General features: G+C 36.2%; 1 protein-coding gene across 3 annotated transcripts in view; it reads right to left on the bottom strand.

Moving 5' to 3' along the window:
• The window catches only part of FUT8 (fucosyltransferase 8), an 80,231-nt gene extending 64,332 nt beyond the window's left edge, over positions 1-15,899 (bottom strand). Inside the window, exons 1-2 of one of the 3 annotated variants that reach the window (XM_041460059.1) lie at positions 15,093-15,899; positions 11,159-11,235 (exon numbers count right to left, since the gene is read on the bottom strand). The gene's annotated coding sequence lies outside the window, so the exon portion shown is untranslated. Of the gene's footprint in view, positions 1-11,158; positions 11,236-11,488; positions 11,535-15,092 lie in introns of those variants that run through there. The other 2 variants (XM_041460060.1, XM_041460058.1) reach the window with 2 other exon arrangements.
• Between the last annotated feature and the right edge of the window lie 911 nt (positions 15,900-16,810).

Here is a 16,810-nt window from a genome sequence, read left to right as displayed (position 1 = left end):
TAAATATATTTCAAATCAATATTAAAGACAGGAATATTGAGGGAAAGACAGTCAAGAATAACCAGACATCTATTAGAAAATTTCACATCCTGTTACTGCACTAGCCCAGGATGTGTTTATTAGCAAAATTAGCTAATTTTCAAATACCAGATATGTAGCAAAATATTTTTGTTTTCTTTTGAAAAACAACAGAGTGGTAAGCATACAATTTATGGCTGTAAGCATTTACTCATTATTTCCTAGAAATATATAACACTACAAAAAGGTTCCCTAATGACATATAAAGAGAACCACCACTTCCTACTTCTATACAACATCACTTATAAATAGTCTAAAGACTTATTAATTGATTTCATAAGATTTCCCTAGGAGAAACTCTCTATGCAACAACTGATGGAAGAGAAATCTCATACACTGTGTTTATCTCACTGTGATTTACACAGCTGCTTCCTGAGATAAATAAATAATTTGGATCCAGAGTTGAGCTTAGAGATCTTTATTCATTTCAGCCATACACAAGAAGTTAAGCTTTTTTAAAACAGCATGCAATGGAATATGTATTTTAAATATACTAATAGTATACCCTGTTTTTTACAGTAATGTTGGTCTAAGATGACGATGAAAGTCTAAGACTTTCAAAAGGTGATCAAAAATTTAACACTGGTATTTTAAAAGAAAACCACACAACCCTGATTTGCTTTAAATGGATCCATTACTAGACACACTGTACCAAGTAACACATACCATGTATCTTCATGGAATGCTACACGCACAGGTTCCTTTAGTACCATTCACAATTTTTTATCCAATACATGACCACAGGAAGAACTCTTCCCAAATCTCAATAGGTACTCACTTCCAACTTCCTTCACTCCCCGTCTATATTAGAGAAGCACACACACACAAAAATAATTAAAATGAAAACATTATGCCAAGATTATTTGGTCATAAATACAATGCTGAAGTGTCCTATATAGGTTCTATCCAGAAACGCTCAAGAGACTCTATTTTCCAGACAATTTATTCTTATGATGAAGTACACATGACCCAGCACAGGCCCTTGAGCAGGATAAGATGAAACCTTGCATTACACTGTTACCATTACAAAAAATAACCATATATTCTGTTTTTTTCTATTCCATTATGGAGCTACAAATTCACAAAAAAAAAAAAAAAAAAAAAACCTGTTTCTCTTTTCTCCCCAAAATTTCATTTTTCTAAAAGCAATTGTTGAACAGTGTTGCCAAAAACAGGCAATTTAATTATAGTTTATTGATAAGGTCACCTCTGCATTGGCTCTTCTTCAACATACCATAGTTGAACACACATCCAGTAACTCTTTTCATGGTTGTGTTTAACAGGAGTTAAACTTAGAGATCTTTTAACTCAAAGACCATCTTTGGAATTCTGGTAAAATAATGTTCCATTAAGTACATCACCTTCCAGTTTCCTGGCGTCAAGACCAACATAAGCATCAGTTACACGAGGAAGTCAGTTCTATATATGCAATCAAAAGGATCTGATCCTAGTACAGAGCTATAGTCAACTAAGATGAAGGTGTAACCTGTGAAGGAATCACATTTACAGGGAGTGATGTGGGTCATCATTTTGTATTGCTGTTGAGAAACGTTTCTCACATGCAATAGAAACTTTTGGAACAATTTGGCTAAGGTTTTTATTTTTTTGTTTTCTTTTTTCTCTCTCTCTCTCTATTTTTTATTTTTTTTTTGTTAGTTTGATTGTTTGTTGGTTTGGGACACTTTAATATTTTACGTGTTGAGCTGACTCTTCTCTCCTGCCCCATTCTCTCAGATATTCTCTGCTTGACCAAAAAAATTACAGATCAAACACACTGAATGTTAGGATACTAATAAAAAGGCATGAAAATGGAGTTTACATTACAATCAAACACTGCCAAAACATTCTTAACCTACAGTTCTGAGCTTTCTAGAAATGAGAATCATTATTTTAAAATGTTTGAGGAGACTTATCAACAAGAAAATGGGGGAACAGAAATCAATTCTAACAATAGATAAAGAAAAACATTATGTTCCCACAAACACTTTTTAACCAGTTCATCCAAATCATTCCAAAAATAATATATCTGATATTAAAAAAACACAACATTTTATGAATTATCTCATTATTAGCTTGGTATGAAATAATTTGTCTTCCTTGTTTGCTTAGGAAAAATAAATTTTTATACTTCATTCCTTAATCTTGTCTAATTAAATGACAGGTGGAGAAAAAAAGTCTAGAATCCTATCCACAATTTGACTGCATGGACTGGGCCAGAGGAACAGAGGAAAAAAAAGGTAAAATTCTTCTTGCCTTGAACACTGAACACTCTTAGAAACAGAATTGAGAAATTTAGCAGCTGAAGAAAGATAATCAATTCATAAACACAACAGTCTTACTGTTGTAAGATGAAAGAAACACTTGATTACTCATCATAACAGGCCAGGAATTAGACCATAAAAAGTTACATCCTTAAGCAGAGTACCAGAATAAATTACATTTTAGAAAAAGTACTCTAGATGTGAACACAACAGAAAGCAGAAGAAGTCATACTATGACTGCTAAAAAGGGCATAGATAATTTTTTTTTTAATTATTTTCTGTGTGCATATGGATACATGCTCCTAAAATGTCTAAAGAAATGGCAGAGTTTAAAATACTGTTGAAATACAAGACAGCAACAGAAGTAGTTGGCCATTACTTAGTGAGCAACTTCATGGAAAGAGCACATACATGCACAGAGTACTGAATTGCATCAAAGTTCTGATTACTTTCTGTATCAAGCTATCAATTAATTTTTCTGATACTTCTTTACAGAAGAGATTTGAGTCTCAGTGCACAGAGATCTGGAGAAAACCCATATATTTTTAGGAAAACACACAAAACCTACTCATTATATTTGGCACACACCAGGAAAAGATCCCATTCTCTTGGCCATCCACTCCATCTCTAGATGACACGTTTACAACAGTTACAGTTACTCAATTACGAAAAAGTTGATGCAAAGGAATAAATGAAGAGCAGGCAATAAACAATACAAGACAAATGGAAAACCCTCAAGTTCTGCCAAATTTAAGGGATTTGCCGAGTTTAAGACTGAAAGATCAGTGCTCCAAAAAGGCATGTGGAAGAAAAAAAGCTGAACAAGAGGTGGAAAGCTTATGTTAAAATACTCTCTGAAGTCTTTAGAATGCATGAACTACATTCCACTAATTTTCTAAACAGAGCTCAAGTTATCAGTTTTCTTGACCTTGCTTCAAGCTATGCTCCCCTGCTCTAGTGAGACACCAAAACATGAGCCCACTCTAATATATGCTGCTGTAAAATTCTCCCAAACTCAGAGATTATTTTTCACTGGTCACATCCTAACAACATTCTCTGGAATATTGCTATTGGACTAAAGAGCCAAAACTAAATACAAGCTGCTAGATGAAAAATCTAGGGATCAGTAGAATACTTCTGATTTAGTGGCTTTTGACTTCAGGTGTATGCTTTAGAACAGTTTTCAGAAATATACCATTTCAAGTAAACACTGTAGCACTGTTGTAGAATGAATGTTAAATTTTCAGTTTTTGCAAAATAACTTCCAAAAATATCTTCCAAAAATATTAATTTTTCCCATCCAATGGAGCTTAGTAATTCAGATTAATTATTTTATATCAGATCACATTTTAAGAAGCACGTATTAATTAACAGCAACAATTATTTATTGAAAAACAGAGATTTCAGGTATATGTAAATTAGTTTCCTGGAATATCTGGAACACTAGGATAAAATGTTATAAAATAATACAAAAACATGTAGCTTAGCAAACTGAAAACAACTAGGTAAATTGTTTGAATGGAAACAGTGGGACAAAATTAGTGCAAGCATTTTTAGTATGAACGTTCATTTAAAATAGAAAGGGTTTAGTAACAGAAAAATACAAAGATCATAAAATATTTTTTAGCAAAATAACTTAAGAACCTGTTCTAATAGTATTGCTACATTGGAAGAAGTTTTATTCCATTTACTCTTTATTCTAGAAAGCATTAATTGTCATACTGCTGCTAAGAGTGGCCCATCACAGCACACATATACTTGTTTTTGTAAATATTCTGGCCCCTGTTCACAAGATCTTGTAACCACAGAAAGGTGCACAATACAGCTCACATTCCAGAGCCTTCTTTGTCACTGACTATGATTAATGAATGGTTTTACAATGCTCTGTGGGACGCAAATCACAGCATTCAGGAAATTATGAGGACTCAAGAGTCCACTTCCCACAACTTCATTAGTGGCTTTTCAGTGTCCCCTTTATGAAATACATGTGGCTCATCACACCAGTTTTCATTCAGCCACTCTCCAGAAGATACAAGAATTCTTCTCGGAGGAGTGTTATGAACATATAACAATAGCATACATAACTTTTCTGTATTTTTTTGACTGCAGCAACTACCAAAACACATTGAAATGAAGATAATCAAGAAGAAAGGATGCATGACACAGATGGTGCACAAAAACCATCAACTGCTGCAAGTGTTCACTGACCACCTGCACAGTGCTGAGTGGTGCTTTTGGGTCTGTGAGTAAATCTCCGAGCTGTAAGGTCACTCAACTACAGTTACGGACAATCAGCAATCTCCTTGCACCCTTCAGACTATGTTCATACCAAACACAACTGCACGTAACGCTGATGACACAATCCAAGTCAAAATGGAAAGACTGCCCACCAGAAGCTTGCAATTCCAGACTACTATCTGCTTGAAGGGAAATATAAAGTAAATAGCTATTCTCATACATTTAGAGACACTAAAAACATGACCTTTGCCCAGTGCTGCAACTCTAACATGCAGGAAAAAGCACATTTTAACACAAGCGAATTTCTACACTATGATGAATCAAGAGAAGAGAGCTATACAGTAGTTCTGCCTTCCTAAGACAATCTTAAGTTGAGAGGAGAAAGGAGTACTTTTCTCTGGTAAAAAAAAAAAAAAAAAAAGGAAAAAAAAACCCAAACAAACAAACAAAAAAAAAAAACCAATAATATTAATATGGTTGGGAAGGAAGGTGCAAAAAGCAGTCTTTTAAAAAAAGAACTTTGTGAAAACATTAGCATATTTCCTGGAAAGGAACCTGCCCAGTGGAAGAGCTGGAAAGCCAACATTCATTCAGAAGGATTCTACCATTAGCTCGACACGTGAAAAATCTACACACCATCTAGAAAGTAGAAAGGAGTAATATAACCATGCATAAAAAGATGCAATACAATGCCTGAAAATGCATTTGGCTGGCAGAAAAGGAGCTGGTAATGCCTTGAGACAAGGATGGATTTCACAGATTTATATTCCTGTTACTGTGATACATTGTATTTTACATGGCGTTTGCGACAAAAGTGTTACCAGTAACAGGCTGACTTGGGTAAGGGTGTATTAACAGCCTGCTCCCAGAGAAGCATAGGACACAGGGAATTGGGCTGGGATTGCTCAGCAGTAGTCTGTAATATCTTCGTTTCCCGAGCCACAACATGAAGTCTCAGCTCCATCTGCAAGCCCAGTGGCAATCCTTGCTTTCTTTCCATCTAATGTGTATATTCTGCTATACTGTCTTGCTGCACTCTAATACATCATGACTACCATCTTTGCTTTGTGAGCCAATGATCACACACTTTCTCCTATTTCTTGCATCAGGACCACACATGCTCTCCAAGAAAAGGCACACGTTTTACTAAAACCATACATGAGGTTCAAACACATTAAAAGAGAAAATGCGAGAGTACAAATGATTCCCAGATAAATTGCTCAACTACTTGGTTACCAAACGTCTGTTTTCAGCTCTCACCAATGCCTTTTCATTTAGGATTAAAGTTCACATCTTCAAAACTGCTCAAGTAACACTTTAACAGAACAAGCTTCTTAAATCTCTAAAATGAGATATACTTTCCCAGAACCTGCATTTTTACAGCTCTCTTCTAAACCTCTTAAGACTATTTCTGACTAATCTTAGGAACCCCAAACTAGCCATTATACACTCACCACAGCCCATTAATATTGTATACAGCAGTTAATATCACCTCCCCTACATCCCTGCTACTGCTCGTGTAACTCAAAACCATTGTCTCTAATTCATAAGTGCAATCTACAATATTGGTCTCTAGACCTGAGATCACACATTTGGCTCTATCCAAACACTTTCCAGTTCAACTTGCCAAGCAATTTAACAGTTAGTGATCTCTTTCTATCAAATTTAGACATTATTAGGAGCAATGTATTCTTCCCAAGAGCTAAAGCCAATGACCAAGAACCTCCTGCCATGTAGCAATGAGGGAGCCTTCCTTAGAATTTGAAAGTTCCCTCCTTACTGACAGGTTTTTGGATTCATTAACTAATTTTAATACAGTTAACGTGAGTTACGACAAATATGCTTAGGCAAAATCAATCTGATTAAGACAGTATCATTAGGATCAGTTTCAAGTGAATCACCCTGCAATTAACCTCTGTCTTGATTAGATTTTTTTCCACATACTGGCAAACACCTAATTTTTCTCATTCACCTTAGACTTGGCTTATTTCAACATTTGTTTAAGAACAAAAGAAGTAACAAAAAACCCCACCAAGACTGAAGTCAAAAAAAACAAAAAACAAATTAAATTAAGATTTTCTTACGCTAGCAGGATCTGCTAATTTCAGGTGTGTTTATTAGCCACTATTTAATATAATCCAAACTATAAAGAAGTACTGAATTATCAATGTAGTATAATTACATCATTAAAAAAGAGCAATGCCAAAACAATGCAGAATATTTCTATACTGTAGATGTCGCCTTGACACTTACCCACATCTTGTTCTTCTCCCCATGACAACTACAATTTCTTTCACTCAACAGCAAAAAGTGTGCAGGACTATCACTCCCTCTTACCATTTCATCTAAAAATTATAATATTAAATAAAAATTCATAACTCACAGATACATTTATCCCACATACACTATCTCTCTGTACTTCATACTATAAACAAAGTTTTAAAAACCCTGTGATGTACATCCTCATCTATTTAACTGAAAGAACTTGTGAAGCAAGTTGTGAAACTTGTGAAGCTTGCAAGTTGTGAAACTTCTTCCCTGGCTATTTCCTCTGATCTTGTCCCATTACACAATTTGTCATTACAAAAGTTTACTTTCACTTAACAGACTAATCCTAGACATTTTAAAAGGTATAGACTACCAGTGGTATTTGAAATTTGGCTTTTCAGGCACTGTAAAAATAATACTAATTTAGAGCAAAATAATATCCACCAGGTTATCATGTCTAGTTTTTTTTCAAATTTTCACTTTATATTTTAGATTTGGACTATTTAAGTTTAAAATTAGATGTATTCAAGATAAAATGTTACTCGGTCCATTGAAAGAAGTATTCAATCTAAAAAAAAAAAAAAAACACTGCAATATGCAGAAAGAGATCCTATGCTCCTTCTCAGCATCATTTGCAAAAAGCTGTTCTCCCTATGCTTCATTCACAAAAGAGAGAGACAATTAAGGGGGGAAAAATTTTTGCTCCTTAATCAGCCTCTTATTATTTCAACCTCTCTTCACAGGTCTTGGATCAAACCTTTTATTCTCAATACTATTTTCTCCTGAACTCTCCACTTCAGCAAGATAATTTTGATTTCTTGGTGTGCATTAAGTGCATGGTTCCAAACTGGACACAATGACCCAGCTGACTCCATTTCTACCCTAGGTTGTCCAGAGAGATCTACATCAGTTTTACAGTGCTGAATGACAGCACTTTCATTTATTCATCCTGGTGTGATGTTACATTCTCAGAACTACTTTTTGTGCATGATACTCTTGATTTAAGGTAGCTCTTAACCCTCAATTTCTTTCTTCAGAACTCTCAGCCATTCCTTATCCTGGACTCCCCTGTTTTCTTTTTCTTTAATTTAAAATCAGGATTTTAAATTTGCCCTTAATGGCTTGAATCCTGTTTTTCCCTGCTCATTCTAATTTCTTGCTTCGTGTTAAATTCTCCTCCAATCTTCCAACCTCTCTGCAGTGTCTCAGCCTGGTATCATTTTTCACTGCAGTAAAAATGTGTGTCAATGGATCCATTAGCATCCTCTTTTCTTGAAAAGAAAAACATAAAAGACTGTTGTTTGTGCCTCTGCATCAGAAATGACTTATCTAGAACACACTTTTAATAAAGAATATAGTTCAGAGAGACAGAGAAGCAGGAAGCAATCTTTCAAAGAAGAATCCAAGCTAAATGCCTACCAGGATAGAAGAGCACACTGAAGCCAAATGTTAGAACAAGAAACACTTTGCTGATCCTCAGGCAAGAGGGAACGTAGCAAGTAAGATCAGAGATTCTCCAGAACCACAGAGGCAGAGTTCTCATAAAATGGCAGGGCTAAATCAGCAACATACCCTCCTGAAAAGGTATTTTCCATCAGGAATCATACACTGATCTATTTAGATATGTAGAAACAGAGAATATGTATCTGAGATTTTAGGTGCCCTTACAATAAATAAAACTCAAGATATACAGGCCTTTTCCAGAGATTAGTTTATCTTGAAAAGCCCACTGCAGATTAATCTAACTTACAGAATATCCAAGAAAGGATAAGAAAGTGTTATAGAATGCAATAAAAAATGTTGATTTTATCTTTATTTCTCAACAAACTACAAAACAGCAGTTCATGGATGGAATGGATTAGACTAAGTGTGAAATATGATTTGGGGAAAAAAAAGGAAAGGCTACCATGGAAACATTTTTATATCTGAAAAGAATCAGGAAAAAATATCAAATAAGTATATGGATGATAATACAGTTTCCCCAAGCCATACTGTGATAGCAGAAAATAATTCCAAATGCACTCTATTACAAAATCTGACCAGAAGCAGGAATCCAACACGATCCATGGATTGCATAATCAATATTATGGGGAAGATTTCACCTCACTGTAGCGCTCAGTTACTTGTGTCAACCCACCAGCACGACCTAGATCTTGCCTAGACACTGAGCCCAAATCTGCTTTCCTCCACTGCTCAATCTCCCTCTGTAGTTGAGCAATGCATATACCAAACCACTGGCTTAACTATAGCTCCAGGCACTGCAGTTTATAGACCTGCTCAAATCCTTTTAATTACCCTCCCACACAAACTAAACAGAAAAGGCAAGAAGAAGTTTTCAACCACTGTGTCTCTTTCTTGCTACAGAAATGAGCACATCTCTGCTAAAGACAGTCACACCATCACCACAGCTTCCGGACCAAGCAAGGTGGTGTGAACACAGAACAACAGGAAGTACAGAAGCAAGTGATTACATATGCATGCATGCCTGCAAGCAGGCTCTCACAAGGAAACAGATTTTAATTTACAAAACTTCAAATTAAGATACAAATGGTTCTGTTATCTAACATCATGTACAAGGGACCAGCAAATTCTGACTACAAGTGAGGTTTTGAGAAGTCATGAAAATTCTTCTACCTTTGATTCATTTTCAGAGCCTGAAGCACACATATACTACACATGGGGCTGGAGAGTTGGAGCGTGGGGTGGGGGAAAGACTGTTACAGATTTCGTAGTTACCTGCTAGGATTTTTTTCCCTCTGAATCATTGTTTCTACTCCACATCAATAAACCATTCTGACTAACTGCAATGGCTGGGTGGGATCTGGCAAGATTATCTTCTAGTCTGAAGCTTCCACAGACGCCTGTTTTTCTCCAAAGTCACATCATGTATTCCCAGCCTAACAACTTCAAGAGAGTGTTACCACAAACTGCTGGGCAAATCCACTGACTGGCAGCTGCCTGAAGGGACAGGTTTATGCTCCCACACAGCCACACTTTGCTCCTGCCTGCAGAATCTCTCTGCTTCTTCTGCACCATTTGGACACTTCTTTGAACAGTCATCTGAGCTGATCCATCCCAAAAGCCAAGAACCAAAACGTTCCCTCTGGATTTGTGAGGTAAATCAGTTAACTTGTTTCAGTAGGAGTCAGAGAAGTAAGCTAGGTTCAGGAAATGGAAACAAGTCCTCTCACCAAAAGGAAGCAGTCAAAACAGCTAACCCAGTTTCAAGACAACTATCTGGACAATTGGAAAGCTATCACCAAATTCTTTGTTCTGGCCAGAAGGTCCCTAGAACATTATCTGAAATCCCACTACAAACTTTTTTGGTTTTTTGTTTGTTTTTGTTGTTTTTTTGTTTGTTTGTTTTTTTTTAATAAACCATTCATTACACTCTACAATACTACCGTACTTCTAAAGTTATAAGTGCACAAAATAAATCAAAATAATTGAGAGCACTTTAGATGTTGCCAGCTTGACAACCACTAGTGAAGTTGGGTGACCTGTAAAAGCATCAAATCTGCAACAAATTTGCTTGAATTCTTAGTCTAATTTGTTCAATTGTAGAAGTTTAAGAAATTTGCACAACTTTCTTATCATAGTTAAGAATACTGATCATAACAGTCTTTTCTACAGTTGCATCAAAAAAATAATAATGTCACAATATGCTTGGTTTTCAAGTTCACACCCAGATTCATATTTCAGTGAAGTTCACGTCATTCTTTAAGCATTCTTCTCAAAATGAAGAGAGTTACCTTTCTGCTAAGTTTTATTTAAATAAAAAAAATGTGTCCTCAAACATGACTATTATGGTACTTGCCCAGACCTTCAAAATCATAAGAATCTGAAGCACTGGATCTGGGATATCCAGAGCATGCAATACTTTCCTCCCACAACACCTTAGTTGCTTATAACTCTTGAAAAACTTCATGGAGTAGGGCCTGTGCCCAGCCTCTGCAGAAGACAAGCTTACGTCTGAGAAACACATGTAACACCTGCAACAGAGATGGAAAGGGCCCAGAAATACTGCCAGAGAAATACAGGATTTTGTACGTAAGACAGAGGGTACATAACGAACCTACCAAAGAATTTCTCTTTTCAGAGATGAGAGGCAAAGAGGAGAAGGGAGAGAAATAGGTGTACAGAGAAACAGTGAAATGGGTATCTGACTGACCCACTTTGCCAGTGATCACTGAAAAGTGAAGGACCTGACCTCTCTTTTGCAAAGTTTCCTCTTCTCAACTGACAAAGACTTATCAACAGAAGAGCAGTTTCCAATTGTGAAGGCAACATCATAAAGGATGAGATGTACTTACAAGCAATAATTTTTGTTCAAATTAATACTTTCAGGGATTCTTCTTCCTCACTTTCATTTTGAAGCATAGGCAAGTCTCTGAAAGTAGAAGAGGAAAAGCTCATCAGTTTTTATCACAGAATCATTTAGGTTAGAAAAGCCCTTGAAGATCAAGTCCAGCCATAAACCTACCACTACCCAGTCTACCACTAAACCTTGTCCTTAAGGGCCACACCTACATATCTTTTAAATTCACCCAGGGATGGAGGCTCAACAACTTCCCTGGGCAGCCTGTTAGAGCACTTGACTACTCTTTCAGTGAAGAAAAAAACTGCTTTAAACAAAATCTTACTTTGTGGTTATCAAGGCAAGGAGTTAGAACATCATTTCCTAACAGTTGTCTCACTAATTCAGAATGGCAGCACACCACAGAACTAAACGTTGATTCCTGGCCACTTAAGAAGAGCAATCAAAAGCTGCACTATCAGACTCTGAAACAGCAAGAAATTTGTTGTTGAAAAAGCTTATTTGTGAACATGATGGGAAAGGGGAAGGGGAAGGAAAGGGAAAGGGAAAGGGAAAGGGAAAGGGAAAGGGAAAGGGAAAGGATAAACAGGAAATCAACTAAAGCAACAATAGTACCAGGAACAAAGGAAAAAAAAATATAAATGCTTCAGATAACTGACTTTTACTGCAATGAGAATTCGGCCAAATTAGTATTATTTTTGAATGAAAATTAAGTGATTTTCTATTTCAAAGAGAAGCTTCAGCAGCTGTACTGTTAAAGGTGAACTGGCAACGTTAAAGCTGTCAAAAGCAGCAACAGTGATAAAAAAATCTGAATTCTCTGTTTTCCTATTCATGTAATAAATTGTTTAAAGTAATCAGCACCTACAAAGTCAGAGCCCATGAACTTCCAAAAATGGAAAGCCTGAGGGAAACAGGGAGATAGCCTATTTTCACTTCTATTCAAGATTGATAGTCTGGGTCTTCTTTGGCTAAGGTACTCAATGAAAAGGTTATAGCTTTTGCTGTGATAAAGTATCTCAGAAACTCTAATCAAAAAATACAACCCAGTTGCTCCATGTATAAAAAGCAAAATCAGAAAAAATAAACTCATTATTTTATTGTAGCTCTCATCAAATCAGCTGCACTGCCTGCTTCACAAAAATTGAAAAATTTCAGCTGAAGGTGACTCAAGAAGCCAAGCAGAACAAAATTCAGAGTCCACATGCTGCAAGAGGTAGCCTTACAGGGAACACATTACAGCATGGTCTAGAATGATGCTTAGTCTTACTTTTGTATGAAACATTAATGATGTGTTTTCTTACAAGTTCATGCTTCCAACCTCATTAACAAGTAGAAGGTAGCACATTATGTGAGCCATACATATGGAAAAATAGATTTAGACAGATTGACTCATGGTAAACATGAAATAGAAACATTTACATTTCATATAACGAAAAGAACTATTACTAAATTTACAAGTTGATTTATTTGTAAGCAACAGAATTGCAAGCAGTACCGAAAGGCCTTCCAGTCCTACCAGGCTGGGCAAATCACCATGCCCTACATTACTAATAGGACAGAAATAAAGCTCTTTGGGTTTTTTCCCACAGTTCCATAAAAAGAATACAGTCACTTTACATAAATTGTGATTATCTTAAAACAGCCAGTCTACTCTGAAATATTCAAAGCTATCAAAAAGTTTACAATTTTACAGCCCAGTATTGCTAATAAATCCCTGAGATTTTAATTCTATTCATAATGTAAAAACTGGAAGCATTTAAAAAAAATCTTTGCATTTCTGCTTCAACCACCTCAAGATTATTTACAAATATCACTAATTAGACAGCAGCTCCTTCCAGATAAATTTGATCTCTTACACAGATCTTTTTGGAGACAAAGGTCATGAAGTGAACTTATGGATAGAAAATTTAAGTTATATGCCCAGTTCTGACTTTAAATTGCTGTGTGCACAAAGACTAGTCATTACCTTTTTTCTCTTTTTCTTTTTTTTTAATTAATCTATTTATTAATGTATATATATATATATATGTATATATATATTCTTATAAAGGATTCAATAATGTCTGCAGTGTTCAATCCAGTCTCCTGCATGACAATCAAAATCAAGTTCAAAACATTTCATCAACACTTTTCATGTAATTTAAGTTGCATTTCAAAAAGACACAAAATTTGAAGGCACAAGAGCAAGGTAATAGAGTTCAAGGATGCCACGCTTTAGTGATTGTAACTACAGATGTGTTCGACAAAAAATACCTGCATCATCTTAGGAATACAGAGGGTTGCAGCAAGGAGGAAGAAAAAAAGGAAACACTTTTCCCATCCTTTCTCCATTTGACTGGGGCAAACTGATTTAATTCTGAACAGAGACACTAGACCCATATGCCAGGCCAGGACTACTGTCCCAATACCACAGGACAAATCAGATACATCACTCAAAATCCCACCTTTAGAGAATGCAAATTGTCTCTGCTCGGAAGAATATAAAATGTGCACTAAGAACAGAAAAAATAAAAACAATAAACATTCCCTTCAGACATGGACAGGATACCAGTGGTAGATCTGAGGAACAGAATTTGAATAAAAACCTGAAAACTTTATGACAAATAACAATCATATATTTCCTTACCTGCTCTATCCTCTGAGTCCAGGATCAACCTCATCATCTTACACAGTATTCTTAGATAAATACATAAAAGATCATCTTGAGCCACTAAGTTTCTTTCTCCCCATTTCTGGGACTAGACCTCATCCTCTGATTTTCAAACCTCATCCTCCGATTTTCAAATAAGATTTCTCCATAAATTTATGCCTCAGATAAATTTATTTTCAGATGTTTCTCTCCCATATATGCCCTCACACCCAATAAAGACTACTGTTATTTCTTCCCGGGTCCTACTTGCCAAATGCTTTCTTTCTCCTTTAAGAAGACAAGTTCAGCTTAATCACACTACCAGTTCTTTCTTATCCAAATGACTTGCTCTTTTCTGAGTGTGACTGTGATCAGAGCTAATGCCAATCTAAATGTAAATCAACGAATGCTTTATTGGCTGGTCCTAACAATCTGTTTTTAAAAGTCAGAAGCCAGCTGGTGTGGTTTAGAACCATGTTACTCTCACCAAGCCACATCATCTGAGAAGGAAGCGGATCAGGAGCTGGGTCATACAACAGCAATCTGCCCCTGATCACCAGTCTGGGTCTATCCGGAGTTCTCGCCAGTGCTCAAGTACGTGAATTTGCAACCTATTTTTTATTTATTAAACATTTTCTATTACTCTAAACACATAAATCTACTCCCAAACATGGTAATTCCTACCTTCTCTAGTCCAAGCAATTTCTGAAGCACACAGACCAGCTTTTTAATAAAGTCACCCACATTTTCCACTGCCAGCTCTACAGTTTCAAGTTTCAAGAGAAGTGACTGAACCTATGTTAGGGAGAACACTGCATGAAACGAATCTATTTTAAACAACCTAAAACATTTAAACACAACAAAACCACTTCCAACAAAAATCAGTACATTGGTAAAAAAGAAATGGAAAATTATTCCTTTTGTAAGTCCAAGTGAGGCTGAGAACATGATTTTTCCAGTTTTAAGAGATAATGTATGTTTCTAATGGAGAAGAAGGCATATAACTGAAAAAGTGAATTTCATTTCTCCTATACCCATCAATCCATTTGCCTGGTAGCACTGCTAATTGCTGGTACTAAGCAAATTTCCTTAAACAAATATGGAAAGAAAAACATCCCACGGAGACAGAAGGAAAGCTAATCTTTTTAATGTATATATTTAAAAAGTCATATAGGGTTTTCTATATACATTACATAATGGTTTGGGGTTTGGTTTTGCTGCTTTTTTTATTCAGAGTTCTTACTGCTAAAAGCTAAAAAAGCTGGCATATGCAAGGTACAAAGTCAAATCATCAAACTTCTACTGCACAGAGAAGCAGCTCCCAGGAATCATCTGTTTTGCAGAGAAGGGCGCAGGATTCTTTCTGCAGTTCAGTTTGGTACAGGAGATTCCCCTTCAAATAAGCTTTGATTACCACTGGTTTGAGAAGGACATAGAAGTTGGTCAATGAAATTCCACTTTCAGTCAAGCCAGATCTGGGAGCATTATTCCTCCATATTCATCAAAATAAGCAGAAAATACAAAGATCTCCCCACACTTGTTTTTCTTCGTAACACCGTACTTTGCCACTTTGACCTTGTTCTAAGAGTACACCATTTTTAACAGCACAAATAACATAGAGGAACAAAATTTATTATCATTAAGTGCTTATCCTTTAGAGAAGGAAATATAAAATAGTTGCTTTAAGGTACAAAGGTTCTTTGTGATATTGAAATTTTGACACCTAATGGTTTTTCAAGGCACAAACTCAGAGCACTCTACAAAACTGATGCAGTACACAGAACAGTGCACAATCTGCTGACTTCTTTCATGGACGTATTAAAGGGCCAAATGAAGAATTAAGTTACAAAATAACATCTCAAATATAAGCACATTTTTAACCTATCCACCTGCCAGGAGGCAGGTGACTCAGAAGGTAATAAACCTATTATTGCACAGTTCTCAAGTTCTTTCCTGCTCTTCTCCTTCAAGACACAATGGCCCAACCACTTGACTCATTTCTCCCTTTTATTTACATGGCCCTAGCTGACACATCCCATCATTCCTGGAAGACACATCACTGTTGTTCAGTGTCTGCAGGCCTACATTTTTCACTTTACAGAGTTTTCTGTATGCTAGAGTAACATTGCTAACGCATTACACTATTGCATGTGTAGTGCAAATTTGGGGAAAATTTGGAAAAACACTTCAAGCACTGGACCTCTTTTCGTTCTCTCAAATCCAGGAAAACATATGCTTCTTTTCCCCAGAGTTCCACTTTTTCTCAGCCATGTGAAGTGCCATCTGTGCTTCCCAGCCTGGCAGGCTAAAACTCTGCTGTCATTCAAATCACCAGTGAGCAAATTAAAGGCAAAGACTGTCCTCTTTAATAAAATAACAAGACTTACGAATGGCAACCTAGATCACAGCTCCAAAGGAATGAGTGGTAAGCGTGGGTAGCTAAAGGGTCACAGGGAGGAGAAGGTGGCAAACAGTAGAATATCTCCAGAGCTTCTTTGCAAACTTCTGTTTCTCAGCAAGCTAACACAAGAACTATGGGAATAAAAAAAGGGTGGCTGCAAATCTCGGAAAGTAAACAAAAATATAACTCAACTGACACAACACATCTCGTGAGATACTCCATCCTGTTAGAAGGCATACTTGGCTCAGGGAGGACAGATAGATAGGGTGGGGCAGGAAGACTTCTCCTGAATATCTTCAAATTAGTCTGCTCTGAAATACAGAATGTAAAAGAAGCTAAACACTCCACATAACATTAGAATGGGGAAGTTACAATGAGCAGGAAAATGTAGACCTTCTATAAATTACCAAACCAGAAAATTTAAGTGGATGAGGGAGTTGGATGGACTGTTGAGATTATTTATTTTACTGTTTTGTGGGGTTTTTTTGGTTGTTGGGTATAGTTTGAGTTTTTTTCTAGACAGCTGGCAGAATCATTCAAAGCATAAGATTTAATATTAATGATTCACAGAGTTAGGAAGCAGATCACAGATAAAACTGAATTAACCTCTAGTC

This window comes from Pyrgilauda ruficollis, unplaced genomic scaffold, assembly GCF_017590135.1.
Source record: "Pyrgilauda ruficollis isolate IOZ18807 unplaced genomic scaffold, ASM1759013v1 scaffold14, whole genome shotgun sequence".
Lineage (NCBI taxonomy): Eukaryota > Metazoa > Chordata > Aves > Passeriformes > Passeridae > Pyrgilauda > Pyrgilauda ruficollis.
This window is presented reverse-complemented; position numbering and strand designations above follow the sequence as displayed.